Source organism: Manis javanica, chromosome 18, assembly GCF_040802235.1.
Source record: "Manis javanica isolate MJ-LG chromosome 18, MJ_LKY, whole genome shotgun sequence".
Classification (NCBI taxonomy): domain Eukaryota; kingdom Metazoa; phylum Chordata; class Mammalia; order Pholidota; family Manidae; genus Manis; species Manis javanica.
The window spans coordinates 22,149,352-22,175,000 of NC_133173.1; the positions used below are offsets into that span (position 1 = coordinate 22,149,352).

The window sequence follows — 25,649 nt, forward strand, 5'->3', positions numbered from 1 at the left end:
AGCATGGCTTTTTAGTAGCAGGGATAAAAAGAGACTCTAATCTAATCAGTATCATGGTTGTCAATTCTTACCAGCTGGGAGGAAATAGAGGGTATACAAACCACATACACAAACAAACAAACAAACAAAAAACCCTAAGTTATAAGGAAAGATTAGAAACATGGTAAATATGACAGAATCAAAATTGTGTTTATAATTGCAGTCACCCTCAATGAAAATAAAACATGAAGCACAGCAAACACTTAAAGACTTAATTCCAGTGAAATAAAACATGCATTTAATAATGAAATGAGGGAGGGAGGCCCTGTCCAGGAAAAACAAGAACCTACAAAAATCAGCTGTAAGACAGAGACCATTAAAGCTAGGACTTCAAACACAAGAATACTTTGAACAGAGAAGTGAAAAGGGAAGGAGATTCTTAAGTCTTAAGACTCCTTTAGCAGTTTGCCAGTGCTGGGTACACAAAATTGGAGTTTAGGGCCCGTTGAGAAATAAGAAGCTTTGTTAACAGCCTGAGGGTTATATCTTAGACTAGAGGAAACTAAACAAGCAAGCTCTACAAAGACAAAAACAGTCTAGAATCAACCAAACAATCAAAAGATCAAGGTAAATTTCCTGCCAAAAGATAAAAATACATCTTTTTCTGGAAAGATATTACTCTGAATGTCTGTAAGTTTTCACACACAAGTCCAAATACTCAATAAAAAAACCAGACAGCAATAAGGGTCAAGAGGAAAATACACAAAAGAAACAAATCTACATGTAATTCAGATATTAAAATTTTGGAATGCCACATGTAAGTGGATGATATGGCATTTGTCTTTCTCCACCTGGCTTAGTTCACTTAGCAGAATACCCTCTAAATCCATCCATGTTGTTGCACATGGCAGGATTTCTTTCTTTTTATGACTGAATAATATTCCATTGTGTATATGTACCACATCTTCTTCACCCATTCACCTACTGATGGTCATTTTGGTTGCTTCCATATCTTGGTTATTGTAAATAATGTGGCAGTAAACATAGGGGCATGTCTATCTTTTTGAGTAAGAGATTTTGTTTTCTTCAAGTAAGTTCCTAGAAGTAGAGTTACTAGGTTGTTTAGTATTTAAAAAAAAACAAAACAAAATGAACAAAACTCATAGTTTGTCTCATAGACACTAAGAAGTGACTGGTGGTTACCATGAGGGAGGGATTAAGGTGAGGGGATGAAATAGGTGAAGAGGATAAAGATGCAAAAAATCTCATTCATAATATAAATTAGTCATGGGATGGAAGTGCATCATAGAGAATATAGTCAATAGTTCTGTAACATCTGTCTATGTTGACAGATAGTAACTACATTGGGGTGATGATTGATATAATAATATAACTGTTGAATCACTATGTTGTATATTTGAAACCAACATAATATTGTGTATCAACTACAGTAAAAAATCAAGAAAGAATAAAATTTATGGACATAGATATTTAAATAGTTGTGACAAATATAGTTAAAAAAATAGAAAACAAAATGGAGATATTTTTAAAACCAGAAGATAGAAATTAATGAAAAAAATCAAATGGTAATTGAAAAATAAAATAACTGAATAAGAATTTAATCAAGACTTAAAATCAAACTAGACATACCTGAAAAGAGAATTGGTAAACAGGAGGAAAGTCAGCAGATATAGTCTAGGTTAAAACATAAAAGGGACAAAAGAAGAGGAAATAAATAAAAGAAAGAACAATGAAAATTTCTAACACAACTGTGGTGGTCTTCAAAGACAGGAAACATAATAGGGTGAAAAGCAATATTTTGAGTGATAATGGTCAAGACTTCTATTACCATCTATATAGCTTGCTCTACTGAAAAAACCCATAAAACTAGAAAAAATATACTAAGAAGAATGATCTCTAGATGTGATCCCATGATTGTCATGGTTCTCTGGGGACAGTTCCCTGAACCTAGGGCAAAAGCTGAAATCTAAGTCTGAGTATAGTCATGCTGAGTGGAGGATGCACAGATTCAGAATTCAAGGCATTTTCCAGACACAGCAGTGAGAGCAGGGAACTATGTTAGCGGTGGTAGAAGTTGGTAGTGTGTGAGGGGGTCCAAAATGAGTCTGTGGCTGAGAGCTGGCCAATACAAGACTCCCTGAGGTTCCCAGAGAGCAGTTGCTATAAGATTGAAAGAGAAAGATCAATACAAGAGGTCCAGTAGTGTGGGAGGATATTGGAGTTCTGGCCTAGCCTCAATGCAGTGACATTTTTAACATTTGATTAATATACCAGGCATCAAACTGTAACATCAGGATGTGTATGCCTTAGCGGTGAGGAACATGGTGTAAAGCAAGGACTGCTCTAGAGCCACCCTCTCAAAATGTAGAACCAAGTAGTGACAAGACCCACAAGACTAATTTGGTGGATGACTCCCATTGAGAAAGAGGGATTTGGGAAACATCCTGGTCTTTTGTAAGTTTCCCTTAAGACAGCATAAAGTGAAGCCAACAAAATGTCAAAGGAACCAGTCAGCAATTGAATGACCATCTAAATTAACAATTCATGTTTTTAAGAGGATGCTTAAAAAAAAACAGAGTTTCTACAATGTATCATTCAAAATTCCCAGATACAACTGAAAATTACTACAACTACAAAAAATGGGAAAATGTGGTCCATAGTCAAGAAAAAATACAGTCAGTAGAAATTTTCCATTTGTGGATTTAGCAGAAACAATATTTTAGATGAGTTATATGAATATTATAAAAAAATAAATATTTCTTAGTGAAAGTACTATAAGAAATAGCAAGAAAGAAGTATGAATTATGAAAAAGGACCCAGTGAATAGTGTACAACTAAAAAAAAGACAATACAGCTTTCTCTTGCTCTCTGAAAGTAAAGTGTTCCTATGAAACCCTTTGTAAGCCAAAATGGTGTAAAGCAAGAAGCAACTACCATTGAGTTATATGGAAATTTTTTTGAGCTTTCTGAGATCCAAAAAAATAATCTTTCTTAGGTTTCTTGGATACCTTAGGATACATCTTGCTAATGGACACATAAAATAAATTGAGATAAAACCCACATGGTGACAGACACAGCTCAAAGCTATGGTGGCCTGTTGCTGAGGTACTGAGTGTAGTGCCCAGGAAAGGAGTTTGGCAGGGCAACCCCTCTTGCTTGGTGTGTGTGCTGCCTCTGTAATGGCTCACTGAAAAATAATTGCTGAATGTTATTTTTGCTTTTTGCTTATTTTTGTAAAAGCAAAAATCCTCTTTGGATTTCTTGCAGCTAGTGAAACAGGTAATAATGTAGGTATTTCATAAAAGAAAAGTGACATAATGTGAAGTTTTAAAAAGCAGAAGATACGAGACTCCACCCAAAGATGGCAGCATGAATAGGGTGTTGGAAATCTCCTCCCAAAACCATATGTATTTTGAAATACAGCAAGTATAACTATTCCTAAAAGAGCGACCAGAAGATACAGTACACCAGCCAGGTGACATCTGCAAGAACCCAACATTTTGCAGAAAAGGGTAAGGTGCAGAGCCATGACCTGGCAGGACCCCAAGCACTCCCACCATCCCAGCTCACCAGCAGGAGGAAAAGAATCAGAGTGGGGAGGTGGTGGAAGCACAGGACTGCTAAATAACCAGCCTTAGTAACCTGCCCCAGGAGCACAGACACACATTGCATGGTGCTCTGGATATTAGAGGAGCAGAGAAGCAAAAGCAAAGACTAAGACTGTGAACAGGTTCCCACCACTGGCTGCCCTGGGACAAAAGAAAAGGAGGTGCTTTAAAAGTCTTAAAGGGACAAAGGTTTAACAGGTGGACAAAATCATCCTGGCACACTCAGCCCAGCAGGCTGGAAACTTTAAGGAATTTCAGGCATCCTATCTCCCTGGGGGGCAATGCCTAGGCCTCTCACAGTGATAAGCAGCCTGCCATTCCTTCTTACCCACCAACACCTGCAAGCAAACCAGCTGTCCCCACCATTGCTGCAGAACAGCCGGAGCACAGCCCCACCTACAGCAACCACACAGCTTAACACAGAGGCTTCTCCCTGCATGCAGCTAACTGGCCCAGACCCAGAGGCTGTTCCCTGAGCATGGTTAACTGGCACAGACGATGGACATGGGTGCACAGTCTGGGAAGCATGAAGGGGCTTTGTTCTCATGGCAGAACAAGTGCCGTTCACCTTCAAATCCCACCAGTGCCCTAGGCTATCCCGAGGGCCACCTCACACATGACAGTTTAGGGGATTAACCCAGAGGCTGTTCCTTGCGTGCAGTTGACCAGCATAGACAGAGGAGGCAGGTGTAGAGTCCAGAAGGCACACAGGGGCTCTGTTCTAGCAGCAGAACAAACGCTGCTTACCTGCAATCCCCACCAGAGCCCTAGGCCATCCCAAAGGTCACCACACCTGCAGTGGTTTAGGGGATTAGCCGAGAGGCTGCTCCCTGCATGCAGTTAACTGGCACAAACAGTAGAGATGGGCAAGGGGTTAACTGGCACAAACAGTGGAGACAGGCAAAGTGACAGGCAAGCAGGAGGGGACTTTGTTGTCTGAACTGACACATGTGCCACTCACTGGCAATGACTCCCATCACCAAGAAAAGGGAGAAGAACTCTGTTCAGTCCAAAATTCCTCAAACACCAGAAAGAGGGCTTGCTGAGACTGAAATCACCAGTATTCCTGAAAAAGAATTCAAAATAAAGGTCATAAACATGCTGATGGACCTGCAGAGAAATATGCAAGAGCTAAGGGATGAAGTCCGGAGGGAGATTACAGAAATGAAACAATCAATGGAAGGACATAAGAGCAGACTGGATGAGGTGCAAGAGACTGTTTATGGACTATAAATCAGAGAACAGGAATACAGAGAAGCTGAGGCAGAGAGAGATCAAAGGATCTCTAGGAAGGAAAGAACATTAAGAGAACTGTGTGACCAATCCAAATGGAACAATATTCACATAATAGGGGTACCAGAAGAAGAAGAGAGAGAAAAAGAGTTAAAAAAATGCTTTGAGAGGAACCCAAGATGGTGGCAAGAGTAGAGCAGTGGAAACCTCCTCCCAAAACCATATATATTTTTGAAAATATAACAAATGCAACTCTTCCTAAAAGAAAGACCAGAAGACACAGGACAACAGCCAGAATACATCCACACCTGCGAGAACACAGCACCTTGCAAAGGGGGTAAGATACAAGCCGCAGCCTGGTGGTACCTGAGCACCCCTCACCCCAGCTCCCAGCGGGAGGAGAGGAGTCGGAGCGGGGAGGGAGAGGGAGCCCAGGACTGCTAAATAACCAGCCATAGCCATCCGCACTGGAGCACAGACACAGTGCATGTGTGGGGTGCTGGAAACTAGGGAAACAGGACAGTAAGATCTGTGAATGGGTCCCCGCAGTTGGCGCCCCAGGGACAAAGAAAAGCGAGTGCTTTTTGAAAGTCTTAAAGGAACAGTGACCCCACAGATGGACGGAAGCATCCCAGGACACTTAGCCCAGCAGCTGGGAATCCCAGGGAACTCTGGCCACCCTAACTCTCTGGGCAGCAGCAGAGCTCGGAGGCCCCTCACAGAGATCAACAGCATCCCAGCTGTTTCCCCTACAATGCCACTCTGCCATATTGGAGCAGCAGCCTGAGGCAGGCCATGCCCATAGCAACTGCAGAGCTAAAACTCCATAGCAGCTGGACAAGAATCAGAAGCCCTGTCTGTGCACAGCTGCCCAGTATAAGCCACTAGAGGTCGCAGTTCTCCCAGGAGAGGAAGGACACAAACCAGCAAGCAGGGATGTTCTCCCAGCCATCACACATGCCAGCTCCACAAACTATCTCTATCACCATGAAAAGGCAGAAGAATTTGATACACACCAAAACCACAGATTCAACCCCTGAGATGGAGATAGACCTAACCAGTCTTCCTGAAAAAGAATTCAAAATAAAGGTCATAACCATGCTGATGGAGCTGCAGAGAAATATGCAAGAGCTAAGGGATGACGTCTGGAGGGAGATTACAGAAATGAAACACTATCTGGAAAGATTTATAAGTAGAATGGATAACATGTAAGAGGCCATTGATGGAATAGAAACCAGAGAACAGGAACGCATAGAAGCTGATGCAGAGAGAGATAAATGGATCTCCAGGAATGAAAGAATATTAAGAGAACCCTGTGACCAATACAAAAGGAACAATATCCACATTATAGGGGTACCAGAAGAAGAGGAGAAAGAAAAAGGGGTAGAAAGTGTATTTGAAGAAATAATTGCCGAAAACTTCCCCAAACTGGGGGAGGACAGAATCGCTCAGACCACGTAAGTACACAGAACTCCCAACAGGAGGGACCCAAGGAGGACAACACCAAGACATATAATAATTAAAATAGCAAAGACGAAGGACAAGGACAGAGTTTAAAAGGCAGCTAGAGAGAGGATAAAGGTCACCTACGAAGGAAAACCCATCAGGCTATCATCAGACTTCTCAACAGAAACATTACAGGCCAGAAGAGAATTGCATGATATTTTTAATGAAATGAAACAGAAGGGCCTTGAACCAAGAATACTGTATCCAGCATGATTATCATTTAAATATGAAGGAGGGATTAAACAATTCCCAGATAAGCAAAAGTTGAGGGAATTTGCCCCCCACAAACCACCTCTACAGGGTACTTTAGAGGGACTGTTCTAGACGGGAGCACTCCTAAGACTAAACAGATGTCACCAGAGAAAATAAAATCACAGCAAAGAAGGCAGACCAACAAAATACTAACTAAAGGCAAAAAATAAAATCAACTACCCACAAAAGCAGTTAAAGGAAACACAAAAGAGCACAGAATAAAACACCCAACATATAAAGAATGCAGGAAGAGTAATAAGAAGGGAGAGAAATAAATTATCACCAGACAGTGTTTATAACAGCTCAATAAGCGAGTTAAGTTAGACAGTAAGATACTAAAGAAGATATCCTTGAACCGTTGGTAACCATGAATCTAAAGCTTGCAATGGCAATAAGTACATATCTTTCAATAATCACCCTAAATGTAAATAGACTGAATGCACCAATCAAAAGACACAGAGTAATAGAATGGATAAAAAAGCAAGACCCATCTATATGCTGCTTACAAGAAACTCACCTCAAACCCAAAGACATGAACAGACTAAAAGTCAAGGGATGAAAGATATTTTATGAAAACAACAGGGAGAAAAAAGCAGGTGTTGCAGTACTAGTATCAGACAAAATAGACTTCAAAACAAAGAAAGTAACAAGAGATAAAGAAGGACATTACATAATGATAAAGGGCTGAGTCCAACAAGAGGATATAACTATTATAAATATATATGCACCCAAAACAGGAGCACCAGCATATGTGAAACAAATACTAACAGAACTAAAGAGGGAAATAGACTGCAATGCATTCATTTTAGGAGACTTCAACACACCACTCACCCAAAAGGACAGATCCACCGGACAGAAAATAATTAAGGACACAGAGGCACTGAACAACACAATAGAAAAGATAGACCTAATAGATATATAGAGAACTCTACATCCAAAAGCAATAGGATACACATTCTTCTCAAGAGCACATGGAACATTCTCCAGAATAGAATATACTAGGCCACAAAAAGAGCCTCAGTAAATTCCAAAAGATTGACATTCTACCAACCAACTTTTCAGACCACAAAGGCATAAAACTAGAAATAAATTGTACAAAGAAAAAAAAAGGCTCACAAACACATGGAGGCTTAACAGCATGCTGCTAAATAATCAATGGATCAATGAACAAATTAAAATAGAGATCAAGGAATATATGGAAACAAATGACAACACGAAGCCACAACTTCTGTGGGATGCAGCAAAAGCAGTCTTAAAAGGAAAATATATAGTAATCCAGGCATACTTAAAGAAGGAAGAACAATCCCAAATGAATAGTCTAACATCAAAATCATCAAAACAGGAAAAAGAACGACAAATGAGGTCTAAAGTCATCAGAAGACGGGACATAATAAAGATCAGAAAAGAAATAAACAGAATTGAGAAGAAAAAAAACAAAGGAAAAATCAATGAAACCAAGAGCTGGTTCTTTAAGAAAATAAACAAAATAGATAAGCCTCTAGCCAAACTTATTAAGAGAAAAAGAGAACCAACACACATCAACAGAATCAGAAATGAGAATGGAAAAATCATGATGGACCCCACAGAAATACAAAGAATTATTAGAGAATACTATGAAAACCTATATTCTAAAAAGCTGGAAAACCTAGAAGATATGGACAACTTCCTAGAAAAATAAAAACTTCCAAGACTGACCAAGGAAGAAACACAAAAGTTAAACAAACCAATTGTGAGCAAAGAAATTAAAGCAATAATCAAAAAACTACCCAAGAACAAAACCCCCGGACCAGATGGAATTACCTCGGAATTTTATCAGACATACAGAGAAGACATAATACCCATTCTCCTGAAAGTTTTCCAAAAAATAGAAGAGGAGGGAATACTCCCAAACTTATTCTATGAAGCCAACATCACCCTAATACTAAAACCAGGTAAAGACCCCACCAAAAAAGAAAATTACACACCAATATCCCTGATGAACCTAGATGCAAAAATACTCAATAAAATATTAGCAAACCAAATTCAAAAATATATCAAAAGGATCATATACCATGACCAAGTGGGATTCATCCCAGGGATGCAAGGATGGTACAACATTAAAAAACCCATCAACATCATCCACCACATAAGCAAAAAGAAGGACAAAAACCACATGATCATCTCCATAGATGCTGAAAAAGCATTTGACAAAATTCAACATCCATTCATGATAAAAACTCTCAGCAAAATGGGTATAGAGGGCAAGTACCTCAACATAATAAAGGCCATATATGATAAACAGCTAACACCATACTTAACAGCAAGAAGCTGAAAGCTTCTCCTCTGAGATGGGGAACAAGACAGGGATACCCACTCTCCCCACTGTTATTTAACATAGTACTGGAGGTCCTAGCCACAGCAATAGACAAAACAAAGAAATATAAGGAATCCAGATTGGTAAAGAAGAAGTTAAACTGTCACTATTTGCAGATGACATGATATTGTACATAAAAAACCCTAAAGACTCCACTACAAAACTACTAGAACCAATATCGGAATTCAGCAAAGTTTCACAATACAAAATTAACACACAGAAATCTGTAGCCTCCCTATACACTAACAATGAACCAATAGAAAGAGAAATCAGGAAAACAATTCCATTCACAATTGCATCAAAAAGAATAAAATATCTAAGAATAAACCTAACCAAAGAAGTGAAAGACCTATACCCTGAAAACTATAAAACACTCTTAAGAGAAATTAAAGAGAACACTTACAAATGCAAACTCATCCCATGCTCTTGGCTATGAAGAATTAATGTCATCAAAATGGCCATCCTGCCCAAAGCAATATACAGATTTGACGCACTCTCTATCAAATTACCAACAACATTCTTCAATGAACTGTAACAAAGAGTTCAAAGATTCATATGGAAACACCAAAGACCCTGAATAGGCAAAGCAATCCTGAGCAGGAAGAATAAAGTGGAGGGGATCTCACTCCCCAACTTCAAGCTCTACTACAAAGCCACAGTAATTAAGACAATGGGTACTGGCATAAGAACAGACCCACAGGCCAGTGGAACAGATTAGAGACTCCAGACATTAACCCAAGCATATATGGTCAATTAATATATGATAAAGGAGTCATGGACATACAATGGGGAAATGGCAGTCTCTTCAGCAGATGGTGCTCACAAAACTGGACAGTTACATGTAAGAGAATGAAACTGAATCACTGTCTAACCCCATACACAAAAGTAAATTCGAAATTGATCAAAGACCTGAATGTAAGTCATGAAACCATAAAACTCTTAGAAAAAAACATAGGCAAAAATCTCTTGGACATAAACATTAGTGACTTCCTCATGAACATATCTCCCTGGACAAGAAAACAAAAAAGCAAAAATGAACAAATGGGACTATATCAAGCTTAAAAGCTTCTGTACAGCAAAGGACACCATCAATAGAACAAAAAGATACCCTACAGTATGGGAGAATATATTTGTAAATGACAGATCTGATAATGGCTTGACTTCCAAAATATATAAAGAGCTCACGCACCTCAACAAACAAAAAGCAAATAATCCAGTTAAAAAATGGGCAGAGCTGCTGAAGAGACAGTTCTCCAAAGAAGAAATTCAGATGGCCAACAGGCACATGAAAAGATCCTCCACATCGCTAGTTATCAGAGAAATGCAAATTAAAACCACAGTGAGATATCTCCTCACACCAGTAAGGATGGCTACCATCCAAAAGACAAACAACAACAGATGTCAGCAAGGTTGTGGAGAAAGGGGAACCCTCCTACACTGCTGGTGGGAATGTAAATTAGTTCAACCATTGTGGAAAGCAGTATGGAGGTTCCTCAAAATGCTCAAAATAGACTTTCCATTTGACCCAGGAACTCCACTTCTAGGAATTTACCCTAAGAATGCAGCAGTCCAGTTTATAAAAGACTGATGCAACCCTATGTTTATTGCAGCACTGTTTACAATAGCCAAGAAATGGAAGCAACCTAAGTGTTCATCGATAAAGAAGATGTGGTACATATACACAATGGAATATTATTCATCCATAAGAAGAAAACAAATCCTACAATTTGCAACAACATGGATGGAGCTAGAGGGTATTGTCCTCAGTGAAATAAGCCAAGTGGAGAAAGACAAATACCAAATGATTTCACTCATCTGTGGAGTATAAGAACAAAGAAAAACTGAAGGAACAAAACATCAGCAGACTCACAGAATGCAAGAATGGAGTAACAGTTACCAAAGGGAAAGGGATTGGGGAGAATGGGAGGGTAGAGAGGGATAAGGGTGGGGAAGAATAAAGGGGATATTATGATTAGCATGTATAATGTGGGGGATGGGGAAAGGGGAGGGCTGTGCGACACAGTGAAGACAAGTAGTGATTCTACACCATCTTACTATGCCAATAGACCGTGACTGTAATGGGGTTTGTGTGTGGGGGGGGACTTGGTAAAGGGGAGAGCCTAGTAAACATAATGTTCTTCATGTATTTGTAGATTAATGATAACAAAATTTTTTAAAAAGTGCTTTGAAGAAATGATTGCTGAAAACTTCCCCAATCTGAGGAAGAAAACAGTCTCTCTGGCCATGGAAGCCCACAGATCTCCCAACAAAAGGGACCCAAGGAGGACAACAGCAAGACATATAATGATTTAAATGGCCAAGACCAAGGACAAGGACAGAGTATTAAAGGCAGCCAGAGAGAGAAAAAAGATCACCTACAAAGGAAAACCCATCAGGCTATCATCACACTTCTCAACAGAAACCTTACAGGCCAGAAGAGAATGTCATAATATATTCAACTCAATGAAACAAAAGGGCCTCAAACCAAGACTATTCTATCCAGTAATACTATCATTTAAATTTGAAGGAGGGATTAAACAATTCCCAGATAAGCAAAAGTTGAGGGAATTTACCTCCCACAAATTATCTGTACAGTATATTTTAAAGGGACTTCTATAGATGGAAGTAAGGCATAGGCTAAATAGCTGACACCAGAGAAAATAAAACCACAGCAAAGGAAGTAGACCAACTAAACACTAACTAATTGCAAAATAAAATCAGCTATCCACAAAGTCAGTCAAGGGAAAGACAAACAGTACAGAATAAAACACCTAACATATAAAGAGTGGAGGAGGAAGTAAAAGTATGGAGAGAAATAAAGAATCATCAGACTGTGTTTATAACAGCATAATAAGTGAGTTAAGTTAGAAGGTTAGATAGCAAAGAAGCTACCCTTGAACCTTTGGTAACCACATATCCAAAGCCTGCAATGGAAGTAAGTACATATCTATCAATAATAACCCTAAATGCAAATGGACAGAATTAACAATCAAAAGACATGGAGTTACAGAACAGATAAAAAAGCAAGACTCATCTATATGCTGCCTACAAGAGACTCACTCCAAACTCAAAGACATACACAGACTAAAAGTGACTGGATGGAAAAAGATATTTCAAGCAAACAATACAGAGAAAAAAGCAGATACTGCAGAGAAAATAGACTTCAAAACAAAGAAAGTAACAAGAGACATACAAGGACATTATATAATGATAAAGGGGTCAGTCAAACCAGAGGATATGACCATTATAAATATCTATGCACCCAACACCGACATATGTGAAACAAATACTAAGAGAATTAAAGAAGGAAATAAAATGCAATGCATTCATTTTAGGAGACTTCAATACACCACTTACTTCAAAGGACAGATCAACCAGACAGAAAGTGAGTAAGACACAGAGGCACCGAACAACACATTGGAACAGATGGACCTAACAGACATCCACAGAAGTCTACACCCAAAAGCAGCAGGATACATATTCTTCTCAAGTGCATATGGAACATTTTCCAGAACAGACCACATACTATGCCACAAAAAGAGCCTCAGTAAATTAAAAAATAATTGAAATTGTACCAACCAACTTCTCACATCACAAAGGTATAAAACTAGAAATAAATTGAACAAAGAAAACATATGAAGGCTTAACAATATGCTCCTAAATAATAAATGCATCAATGACCAAAACAGAGATCAAGCAATATATGGAGACAAAAACAACAGCACAAAGTTCCAAATTCTATGAGACACAGTGAAGACAGTTCTAAGAGGAAAGTATATAGCAATCCAAGCCTATTTAAAGAAGGAAGAACAATTTCAAATGAACAGTCTGAATTCACAATTAGCGAAACTGGAAAAAGAACAAATGAGGCCCAAAGTCAGTAGAAAGAGATACATAATAAAGATCAGAGAAGAAACAAACAAAATTGAGAAGAATAAAACAATAGAATGAATTAATGAAACCAAGAGCTGATTTTTTGAGAAAATAAACAGAAAAGATAAACCCCTTGTCAGACTTATTAAGAAAATAAGAGAATCTACATACATAAACAGAATCAGAAATGAGAAAGGAAAAATCATGACAGAACCCACAGAAATACAAAGAATTATTAGAGAATACTATGAAAAACTATATGCTAACAAACTGGATAACCTTGAAGAAATGGACAACTTTCTAGAAAAATACAACTTTTCAAGACTGACCCAGGAAGAAAAGAAAAACTGAACAGACCAATTACCAGCAATGAAATTGAATCAGTAATAAAAAAACTAACCAAGAACAAATGCTCTGGACCATATGGATTCACCACTGAATTTTATCAGACATTTAGGGAAGACATAGTACCCATTCTCCTTAACATTTTCCAAAAAATAGAAGAAGAGGGAATACTTCCAAACTCATTCCATGAACCCATCATCACTCTAATACCAAAACCAGGCAAAGACACAACAAAAAAGAAACTACAGACCAATATCCCTGATGAACATAGATGCAAATATACTCAACAAAATATTAGCAAACCAAATTCAAAAATATATCAAGAGGATCATACACCATGATCAAGTGGGATTATCTCAGGGAGGCAAGGATGGTACATTTGAAAATCCATCAACATAATCCACTACATCAATAAAAAGGACAAAATCACATGATCATCTCCATAGATGCTGAAAAAGAATTCGACAAAATTCAACATCCATTCATGATAAAAACTCTCAACAAAATGTGTATAGAGGGCAAGTACCTAAACATAACAAAGGCTACATATAAGAAACCCACAGCCAATATCATACTTAACAGGGAGAAGCTGAAAGCTTTTCCTCTATGATCGGGAAAAAGACAAGGATGCCCACTCTCCCCACTTTTATTCAACATAGTTCTGGAGGTCCTAGCCACAGCAATCAGACAACACAAAGAAATAAAAGGCATCCAGAATGGCAAGGAAGAAGTTAAACAGTCCCTGTTTGCAGATGATAGGATTTTGTACATTAAAAAACCCCAAAGAATCTACTCTAAAACTACTAGAACTAACATGTGAATTCAACAAAGTTCCAGGATACAAAATTAATACACAGAAATCTGTTGCATTCCAATACACTAATGATGAACTAGCAGAAAGAGAAATCAGGAAAACAATTACATTCATAATTGCATCAAAAAGAATAAAATACCTAGGAATAAACCTAACCAAAGAAGTGAAAGGCTACAAGACACTTTTGAGAGAAGTTAAAGAGGACCCTAATAAATGGAAATCCATCCCATGCTTTTGTGTAGGAAGAATTAATATTGTCAAAATGGCCATCCTGCCTAAAGCAATCTACAAATTCAATGCAATCCCTATCAAAATACTAACAGCATTCTTCAACAAACTGGAACAAATAGTTCTAAAATTCATATGGAACCATCAAAGACTATGAATAGCAAAAACAATCCTGAGAATGAAGAATAAAGCATGGGGGATTACACTTCCCAACTTCAAGCTCTACTGCAAAGCCGCAGTAATCAAGACAATTTGATACTGGTACAAGAACTGACCCATAGGCAACTGGAACAGAATAGAGATTCCAGATATTAACCCCAGCATATACAGTCAGTTAATATATGATTAAGGAACCATGGATATACAATGGAGAAATAACAGCCTCTTCAACAGCTGATGTTGGCAAAACTGGACAGCTATATGTAGGAGAATGAAACTGGATTACTGTCTAACTCAATACACCAAAGTAAACTTGAACTAGATCAAAGACTTGACTATAAGTCATGAAACCATAAAACTCTTAGAAGAAAACATAGGCAAAACTAACCTTGAACATAAACATGATGAGGACACCATCAGTAAAAAAAAAAAAAGGCATCCTACAGTATGGGAGAATATATTCATAAACGATATACCTGATAAGTGGTTGACATCCAAAATAAATAGAGAGCTCACATGCCTCAACAAACAAAAAGCAAATAATCCAATTAAAAAATGGGCAGAGGATCTTAACAGACACTTCTGCAAAGAAGAAATTCAGATGGCCAACAGACACATGAAAAGATGCTCCACATCGCTAATCATCAGAGAAATGCAAGTTAAAACCACAATGAGATATCACCTCACACCAGTTAGAATGGCCAATATCCAAAAGACAAATAACAACAAATGTCGGCAAGGTTGTGGAGAAAGGGGAACTCTTCTACACTGCTGGTGGGAATGTAAATTAGTTCAACCATTGTGGAAAGCAGTATGGAGGTTCCTCAAAATGCTCGAAATAGAAATACCATTTGACCCAGGAATCCTAATCCTAGGAATTTACCCTAAGAATGCAGCAGCTAAGTTTGAAAAATACATACGCACCCCTATGTTTATTGCAGCACTATTTACAATAGCCAAGAAATGGAAGCAACCTAAGTGTCCATCAGTAGATGAATGGCTAAGGAAGAGGTGGTACATATACACAATGAAATATTATTCAACCATAAGAAGAAAACAAATACTACCATCTATAACAACATGGATGGAGCCAGAGGGTATTATGTTCAGTGAAATAAGCCAAGCAGAGAAAGACAAATACCAAATAATTTCACTCTTTTGTGGAGTATAAGAACAAAAGAAAAACTGAAGGAACAAAACAGCAGCAGACTCAACAGAACCCAAGAATGAGCTAACAGTTAACAAAGGGAAAGGGACTGGGGTGGGAGGGAATGGTGGGAAGGGAGGGAGAAAGGGAATAAGGGGCATTACGATTAGTACACATAATGTAGGGGGGCGCAGGGAAGGCAGTACAGCACAGAGTAGACAAATAGTGGCTCCATAGCATCTTACTACATTGATGGACAGTGACTAAAATGGGGTATGTGGTGGTAACTTGATAATGGGGGGAATCTAGTAACCACAATGTTGCTCATATAATTGTATATTAATGATACCAAAATAAATAAATAGCAGAAGATACTTGTGTTTGAAATTTAAAAACACTCCATTGGATGGGCTTAAATGTAATTTCAAGATAGCAAGGAAAAGGGTTATAAATTTGAGACAGAGCAATAGAAATTATGCATTCAGAAGGAAAGGGATATAGGAAAGTATGAGTTGGTCCTAGGAATATATAAGACAGTAGAAACAGTATAGTGTAAATGGGATCCAAAAATGAAAAGAGAATGAAAATGTGTTTGAAAAATGTATTTGACAAAATAATGGTGACATTTTTCTAAATTTAATTTTTTTTAATTGACCTACACATTTAGGAAGACTAGTAATTCCCCGGCAGGATACATATAAACACAGTAAATCACACTTAGTGTGTGATTTAGTAAGTTAATGATACATGAAAGTCAAATTTCAAAAGAAATGAGAAAATATTGAAGTCACCAGAGAGAAAACACACCTTATGTTGAGGGAAGAATGTTGCATAGAATAGCTGTTAAAAATGAAAAAAAAATGGAGTCCAGAAAATAGTAGAATAACTTTCTTAAAGTGCTTTAAAAAAATAATCAACTCAGAATTCTATATCCACTTGAAATATCCTTTAGAAACAAGAAGAAAATGAATGTTTTCAGATAAATGGAAGTTGAGAGAATTCATCAAACAACATGCAGGACAAAAGATGTTCATGTTAGGCCACAAATTAGAAATGAACAAACGGAGAGAGAATAAGGCCAGTAAAGCCCAGAAAGGACTCACAGAGTCAATGAACTAAATCAGTTGAAGTTCCAAAGGCCAAGAGCAACTTGGAATGTCTAGAAATCCCTAGATAAAGAAAAGTATCTGAGCACAACCCATATCTTCATTGTATCAGTTAAGACCATGCCATTGTAAAATTTACTTTAGCCTGGTAAAAGGCCCAGCTTATTCTTTAATTTGACCTATATGCTGTTTTTATCTCTTCTTCCAGCCCCTAATCAAGTAACTTTGTAACCAAGGCAGGAAACAGATCTCAGAAGTGTAAATAAACCTGTATAGACAAAGAATGCCAAGTTCTGGACCAACATAGTTACCTATATAACCTTATTCCTAAGATAAAACTCCAAAGGAATAAGAGTATACATCATGCCTTATACTGAACCTTCACCCCAAAAGCCCTGTAACACCCCAGATCCTGAACCCTTAAGTGCATCTCCTCTCTGAGGTTGCCCACAGTTGCCTATTTTCAAGTGTGTCATTTTCTCTGCCCTACTTGAGATAAGTAGAGGGGCTGCTGAGATCTCTGATTTGGTCTTGCAAGTTCCCCTCACCTGGGTGACCTCAATGAACTGTAGCTGTACAATCATGCTCCTTAGTAGCCTGCCTTAAAATCTCTTTTCTTTGCCTTTAAAAAGTTCTCAGAACATAATCTCACTCCATCCAGTGCTCTGTGGCTCCCCCAATCCTGGGGTGGCAGGGACTTAGTTCAAACACCATGCAGATACAAGTCGACACTGGACTCCAAGTGACACTGGCTTTAGGAATTGGCAGGGAATGTGCCCTATGCCAAGCAGCAGTTCAATAAACTTCCCTTTCCTCCATTTTTCCTTCCTCTCTGTTTTATTCAGGTAAACCTGCCTTTGTCTGTCTTGACTTTAGCCCACTCCTCCCCTGGGGTATAATCAAAGAAACTGGTCTTTATCTGCCTTGACTCTAGCCCGCTCCTCCTTTGGAGTGTACTCAATTAAAACCTTAACTGTGCTTTGCTACTGTGTCTCTGCCCTTCAAATTGCAGCAGAGGCAAGAACTGAGGAAAATAAACTCAATCCCTTGCCCCCCAACACTAAAGACGGCTTTTCAGAGAGAAGGGAAAGTTGGATCTATAAGAAGAAATGAAACATAGTAGAAATGTTAAATAAGGAGTTAAATATAAAATGGCAGTTTTTTTCTTCTTGTAATTTTCTTAAAAGACAACTGACTATTGAAAACTAATCAATAGCATAATTAAAACATGTTTATAATAAATGTTGAAGGGAAAGCTATAGAAAAAACAGCACCAAGAACAGAAGAGGAAGAAGATACACGGGATTGCACTGTTTCAGAGCTGCTACCTAGTGAGACGGAGAGAGTGACATGTGACCTGGGTGGAAAAGACACAGAGAGCAGACAGTGGAGACTGTGCACTGTTGGTAAAGTAAGAAGAGATAGAAAGTATAAAGTTCTGGGTGCTGAGTAACATACAGCACAATATTGACTCTTATTTTACACTTTGATAAATTAAGGACAAAAATTATTAGTATACAAGAATCATTAGGAAAAAATAGTACAAGGATATATAGCTAAGAAGTCAAAAAATGAAGAAAAAGAAAGATTTGATTAACTGAAGGGAAGGTAAAAAAGAAGCAAAGAGGAACAAAATACAGACGGTAAATGGCAAATAAATAGCAAGGGAGCAGATTTAATCAGACGTATTGATAAATCCATCAAGTGCTGATGGAAGCAAAGGCTTGTTAGAAGGCAAGGAAGGCCACATAAGACAAAAAGTAAGGTCCAGTGACAGAATCTATAAGAAACTCACTTTAAATATGAGGATACATTGTAATTGAAAGAATGGAAAAAGTGTACCACATAATATACAAAGCATAATTAAGATTAAGATTAATATCAGAGTAGACTGTAAGATAAAGATATTTCCAAGAAATAAAAAATTGTTTTCTAATGCTAAAACGGATGTTTCATCTGGAAGTCCTAAGAATTCTAAATATGTATTCTACAGAATTCAAAAGTCATGAACTAAGGGGGAGACAGGCAACTCCACAGTTATCAATGGATGTCTCTATCTTAGTTATTGATAGAACAAGTAGAAAAATAAAACAATAAGCATCGACAACTTATGCAACACTATGCTGATCTGATTTATATTTACAGAACCATACAAACCGACTGTGTAACACACATTCTTTTCAAGTGTACAGGGAGCATTAAGCAGCACAGAATATCTGCTGGGACTTGAAAGACGTCACAGCGAACACGAGAGCTTGACGTCATATGGGATATGTTCTCTGGCCATGATTAGACCCCCAAAACAAGTAAGGTTTAAATTAGACAAGATTAAATTAAATAGGTAGTAATATCCCCAAACACTTGAAATTAAAACACATCACATACATATACGCATACATATACACACACACACACAGGTGTTTTGCACATGTATTTCCTAGTGGCTCTGCTTCTCTGATTGAACCCTGACTAATACACGACAGTTGAAAATTAATAGTTTAGGGTCTATATTAGAAAATAAGATGGGGTTTCTGTTGTCCTTGGGGGTGAGGCGGAGTTTGGTTTGCGCCAACACAGACTATTTCTGGGTCACATTACATACTGGCTGTGGCTTATTGAGGAGGTGCTCCTGACCCACATACTGCTTGTTCTGGGACCGAGGCTGAGGAAGCAGCCCCACTTGGGCAAAGTCATTCTCATGACAGGAAGATGAGGAAGGGAACTGAGCAGAGTTTTAGAATGTTCTTCAGGCAAGAGGGAGTATTTATTTGTGAACAATAATACAATTACCTCAATCTGGCAACTAGCAGTTTCTGAACTATAGTAAATGTTTAATAAACATTTGTGCTGAAAAATTCAAATGAGTGATTTTTTAAAATGTTACGAAGGATCCTTTCTTTCTGAAGACAGTTACACTATCTTTTTCTCTTTACTCCCATGGTAACTTTAAAGTGTGTTTTGTTTGAATTATATGTGCTATTTACTTGTCAATTTCACCCACTAGAGTTTATTTCTTGAGGAAAATAATTTGATCTTTTTCATCCTTGTCCCCACCCTTTGAAAACTGAAATCTCACTCTCATTCACCCATTGTAGATAGTTATTTTAATGTGTTTTTCTTAATTCTTGAAAAAGATGTAATGCACGTGTATTTTATGGAAAATAACATTTTAAAATCAGTAATCTCAGAATTAAACTTTGAGAAACTAGAAGAAAAGAGCAAATTAAATCTCAAGAACATAGAAGAAATGAAATAATAAAGAGTGAATTGAATAAAAATGAAAAATGACATGTAATAGAAAAATTTACAAATGTAAAAGACAGCTTTCTGAAAAGATTAATAAAATTGAAGAGCCTATAACAAGACTAATAAAAGAAACATTCATGCTGAACGTGTCTAAAACAAGGAATTTAATTTTCAAATTTATGTTTCCGTTCAGGTTCATATTTCAATTAATACCACTGTTATCCTCTGATTGCTCAAGTGTGGGGGTTACTCTGGATTCTTTTCATTTCCTTACATCCCACAGACAATTCACTGGTAAATTGGCCCCTTCTAGACACAAAACACATCAGAATCAGAATATTCTTTCCGCCTTTCCTGCCACAACCTTAGTGTAAGCCCGCATCAGGAGTCACCAGACTACTGCAGTGGCCTTCCTCATCCACCCTTGGCCCCCACACTGATTCTCCAGAGAACATCCAAAATAATGTTTCAGTTACATTAGTCAGACTTTGTAATACCGTATCAGGTGGTATAAACCTCAGCTCCAGGACAGCATAACACTGGCTGACTTGCCATTCCTCCAACGTACCAATCTCCATCCTTTCTCAACTTTTTGGCACTTGCTATTCTCTTTACATGGAATGCTTTCTCCCCAGATTTTGTTATGACTTGCTCATCAGTTCCCTGCTTAAATGTCACTGCTGTAAAGAGGTTTGATGTGACACTTATCTGTAGCTGGAAGGTCAAGTTCCCTAAAGGCAAGTGGATTTAGGCAAGTTTGTCTTCTTCATCACTGAATCCTCCAGACTCTTTAGCAGTACCCCGGACATGCAAATGTCTCAACAAATGAGTGAAGGGATGAATGAAAGAGGAGGGGTTCAGAACCCCAGACAAGGGAAGTGGGGATCATAAGAGGAAACAAAATTGTAATGCTAAGTGAGGAAATCAGAATAGAAATATATTATTTCTCAATACTGTTCATTCTAATAATGCAATGAATATGTAGCACAAATCATAAATTATTTAGGAAGTGAATAATGTAAAAGTCCTAATATTTTGGTAGATGTGTGCACATGCATAAATCTGGTGCTCATTTTTTGATCAAAAGTAAGAATCAGATGTATGAATTAGAAATATCATCAATTAAAGTAAAAAGCACAATCAAAATTCTTTATGCATTAAATAGAAGAGAAAGTATGATAGGATCCCACATAGAACCTTACTTTCTATCAAGAGAATGTAGCAAACATTAATATTAAAAATTACACAAAAAGAAAGCAGATGAGGATTGAATACCACTGGAGTATTTCATGGTATTATTTCTATGTCCCTTCTGTAATAAAGACAGTTAAGAATTGTATCCAATATGGGACATTCATTTCTTTCTCCATTAAAAATTTAACCTTAAGCTTCAACTCTACAAAAGATTCAACCTCACCACTGGTTCATTCTTCATCCAATATCAAGTGACTAGCTTCCTTTTTAACATTTATTTTTACATTAATAATTAAAAAACAAATTTAAATATAAATTACTCAAAATGGCCAAATAGGGTAAAAAGTATAACAAATATGAGTACCTGACCATAGAGTCTTCAATATGGCAAATGGAATTGAAGCCATGAAGACAATCCATAGTAATGAAACTATTTATAAGAATTCCTTGCTAGAGAAAGTGAATATACTTAGAGGGTCTTGAAGAATAACTTATCATCCAGAGTGTAAGTGTGAGTCTCCATCCACACTCCACAAGGGTGGCCTTGGTTTCACAACACAATGATGACAGCATAGATTTGCACTCAAGTACATCTTGTCAGAGAATATGATCATGAACCTGCTACGATTAGTAAATTTCAAAATCTTGGATGTGAAAAACCATATTTATAGAACTGTCCAAAAGGCAGACATACAATTACTCCTCTAACCAACTAAAACTTATCCTTAGGTTAGACTAGATCACAAGGGGGCCACATAGCCATTCCATATTGTTGGGAGCAAACCTGTGGGCCTTCAGGCAGGCTCAGTTACAAAAGCCTTAAGACAGCAGCAACCTTTTAGTGGGGGTCTCTCCTGTAAAGTCGGAAACAATGAATCCATCCACGCGTTAGAAACAAGTTTTCCCCTATTACCAAGAAACGCATGTAGCAAACTCCTAAGCTAGAACTAGTGGTTAGGTTACCTAGCAACATGTGCTTTTCTGTTCTTTCCACTGGCCTATTAATATTGCCAACATCTTGTTAATCAAGAAACACCCTCTGCCCCAGGGGAAAGCCCCACCCTTGAAACCTCCCTCCCAAGGGCCCCCACCCAAAAGATGGCGAACTCCCTGCTTCTCTTCCGGGTCCTCCCCTCCTGCCGGTGCCAGCCAAGGCCCAATCACCCCTCTACACCTTCCCGCAGGCGCCACCTAAGGCCCAATTACCTTCTGACCCACCCCTTCCTTGCTACCTGTATAAGTTGAGCCTGCAAACAATAAACTGTGTCAGCTTGATCAGACATCCTGTCTTGCTGTCCATTCTTTGTGTCCCTTGCCCCTTCATTCTCTCCTCCAGGTCGTCGACCCCCGTTGATAGTCCTGCAGGTCGGGACACCATATAATTTTGATCTCTTCAAACAACTACTTTTGCTGAAATATACCAAAGGAGAATTCGTAAGAAAGAGCTTGTGCCTCCTTTAAAAGTATTACTAGGGGGGACTGGACGCTGCATTATATTATCATTTCTCCCTGCCTAACTGTTGGAGGTGATTTGCTCTTGCCTCTAAACTAGAAATAATTCTGTCAGCGGTGAATTCTATAATTTATTTGGATTGTTTTATCACTTACTGCCAGATAATTTGAAGGCAAATTGAAAGCTCATTTCCAGTACTGATATAAAACTCTACAGCACTCAATTTACAGGTTTCACTCAAAAGTGGTCACCTTACTTTTCTTCACAACTTTTACCAAACTTCCTGGAGGCAATATATAGTTTTTAAAAGTTGATATAAAATACATACAGAGAAAACACTTCCTCTCAACTTTTTTTCACCTGTCTTTCCACAGGTAATCACTGATATGTTTTTCTGTTCCCCAGAATTTTCTAAGCAAATAAAAACACCATTTCATATTCTTCCTTTTTTACAGCAAAGGGTCACATATTACACATTTTGCTCTAGCTTGCTTTAATGCCACTTCCTGGACAACTTCTCATTTTCTTTATATCAGAAGATCCTCATTTCCTTTCCAACTCATGACATTTCATTTTATTCTGCAATTTATTATTCTACAATTTAACAAGTACCATATTGGTGGACATCTAGGTTGCTAACAATTGTTTGCTTTTACAAACAATGTTGCAATGTATAACTTTGTATTTCTATCTTTACAAATATCCTTATGTGTGTCAAAGGATAAATTTCTAGTAGGATTTCTGGGTCAAAGTATATAAGCATGTTAACTTTTGATTTATATTACTAAATTGCCCCCTGTAAATAATACATGAGAATGCTTATTTCTTTCTAAGTTGCTGAAAAGATTGTCATACATTAGGATTTGTAATGATATATTGTTAAAAATGGTATTTTAGTATAGTTTTTATTTATTGATTAATAGAGCTCTTTTACTTATACACCATTTATACTTCTTTAATTATCCTTTGATGAATTGCCCATTGAATTATTACCCATCTTATTGGTTTCAAGGAAATCTTTATATAGAAAAGATGTGACCACTTTGTAAGATAAATTGCAAGTATTTTTTCTCAGTTCATTGATTTTTTAAGAAGATGATGATCTTATTTTCTGCCCACTGTATTTTTGAGTTTTATGATGTAAAAAAAAAGTAGAATTATTTCATTTTATGGCTTCTGAATTAGAGTTGTTTTAATTAAATAGAAAAGACTATGAGGGCACTGCACCAGAAGGCACTGCACACAGGTTAAATACTGCTTTGAGGTTAGAAAGTGCATTTAAAATTTTAACTTTCACAAAGGATTTAGATATTGTTTTTCCAAAGCTGTGTATTTCTCTGATTACTTCCTGTATGTCAAATGCATTATTCCTCTGTATAAACCTCCTATTTACTTGTTACTGTTTCTTTTGTCTTTAATTATCATTCTTTTTCAGATGACCAAAATATTCAACATTACTTGTTGAATTTGTGTGACTTCTTTTGGCAACCAATTGATTTCTGATCTGCATATCGGTAATAATGAAAGTAAATCACTCTTCACTTCTTCAGTGTGCACTGAGTAATCTAAAGATGATGATCTCATGAGCTAAGCAAAATTGTCACTTTTTGAATGTGTCTTATTACAACACTGGAGTAACATTACTGCAGCAGCCCCTCCTGTGCTTATCTTCTGTGCACTCTGGCCCCGTGTCACATGACAGGATTTAGACACTCTACTTGTCCTGAAACAGCATATATCCAGTTGACAAAACTTACTTATTTTAATGCCAATCTCATTGGTCTTTGAGAGAACTTAGTGTCATATATATTAACTTACAGTGTTTAACAGCCTACTTGTTTTATTTGTATAAAATATTACAATCATAAGATCTTTACATGTTTATATTTGAGTTTCACTGTAACTCTAAATTCTCTATGGCAACCACATTCTCATGTTACCACATAATTTCTGTGATGATCTAATATCATTTAGCAAAAAAATACTGTATCATACTTATTTGAATATTTTTATTTAAAATGATGCTTTATTCTAACATTGATAATAGCAAGTTATATCTTCTTTGCCTAGGAAAACAAATATTTTCTATGATAACATTCAATTTAGGTTTACTCAAGAGTAGCATTTGGGAAACTAAATTTAAAAAGCAGGTTTAATAACACCATATAAAACTGTCTTATTTAATTTTTCATTATAAAATTATTACTGTACTTATCTTTTCATTCTTCCCATTTTTGTTTAGTCTTCCCCTTCTGCCATTCCACCCCATGGAATGCACACATGCATTATATGCCCCTACACACACGCACACACACATCCTACACACACATACCCTTTCTGCCATGGGGCATGGGCTATTTTTAAATCACTTAGTATTCGATGAAGGAAAGAAGAGAAGGTCAGAGGCATGGAAGGCCAAGTGACAGAGAGGCAGCAGGTGGAAAATATGCAATGGAAAGAGTGGGCAGTGTCTGAACAGCGATGGGGCTGTCGTGAGGCCTAACTCTGCTGACTGGGTTAACTGAATAAGATAAAATGGGAGTTCCAGGGTTTAAATAAGAGCATTATAAAGTACAACAGATAAAATTACTTCTTCATACACACTGAAAAGGAGAAGGGTGGGTACACACAAAGTTTTCTGTACTCTAATTACAATATTTCTGTAAGTCTGAAATTATAACCAGATGAAAAGTTAAAAGAAACAATGAAGAAACACATGGTTAGGGGTATAAAAAGACAAAATATGTCACAATTCCAAGAGTCAACAGAAAACAGAAAAAATGCCTCAGGGACTTGGGGAGTGGAGTTACCAGACATGGGCTTTAAAATGACTATGATGACAATATTGAAAGAACTTTAAAATATTCATATTTGAGCATGGAGCTATAAAAAGAATGAAATGTAAATTCTTAAAGTGAACAGTAATAATGACTAAATTGAGAACTAAACAGAATGGATGAGGGAATATCAGCAGGAAAAGAAAATGTCAGAATGCAGGTGGTCCAGACATAGGGGCAGGTGCACAGGGGTCCAGACAGGTGCGGCTGAGGGCAGGTGCATAGGTTTCAACACGTGAGAGGCTGAAGGGCAGGTGCATGGAGTGGGGGTGGGGGGTGGTTCTAGGAAGGTGAG

General features: G+C 37.5%; 1 long non-coding RNA gene across 3 annotated transcripts in view; it reads left to right on the plus strand.

The window, feature by feature from the left end:
• The first annotated feature begins 22,301 nt into the window (after nt 1–22,301).
• LOC140847282 (uncharacterized) overlaps nt 22,302–25,649 on the plus strand; it is a 13,353-nt gene continuing 10,005 nt past the window's right edge. The window contains exons 1-2 of one of the 3 annotated variants that reach the window (XR_012127123.1): nt 22,302–22,498; nt 23,953–24,043. This is a non-coding gene — a long non-coding RNA (uncharacterized lncRNA). Of the gene's footprint in view, nt 24,044–25,649 lie in introns of all 3 variants that reach the window. The other 2 variants (XR_012127122.1, XR_012127124.1) reach the window with 2 other exon arrangements.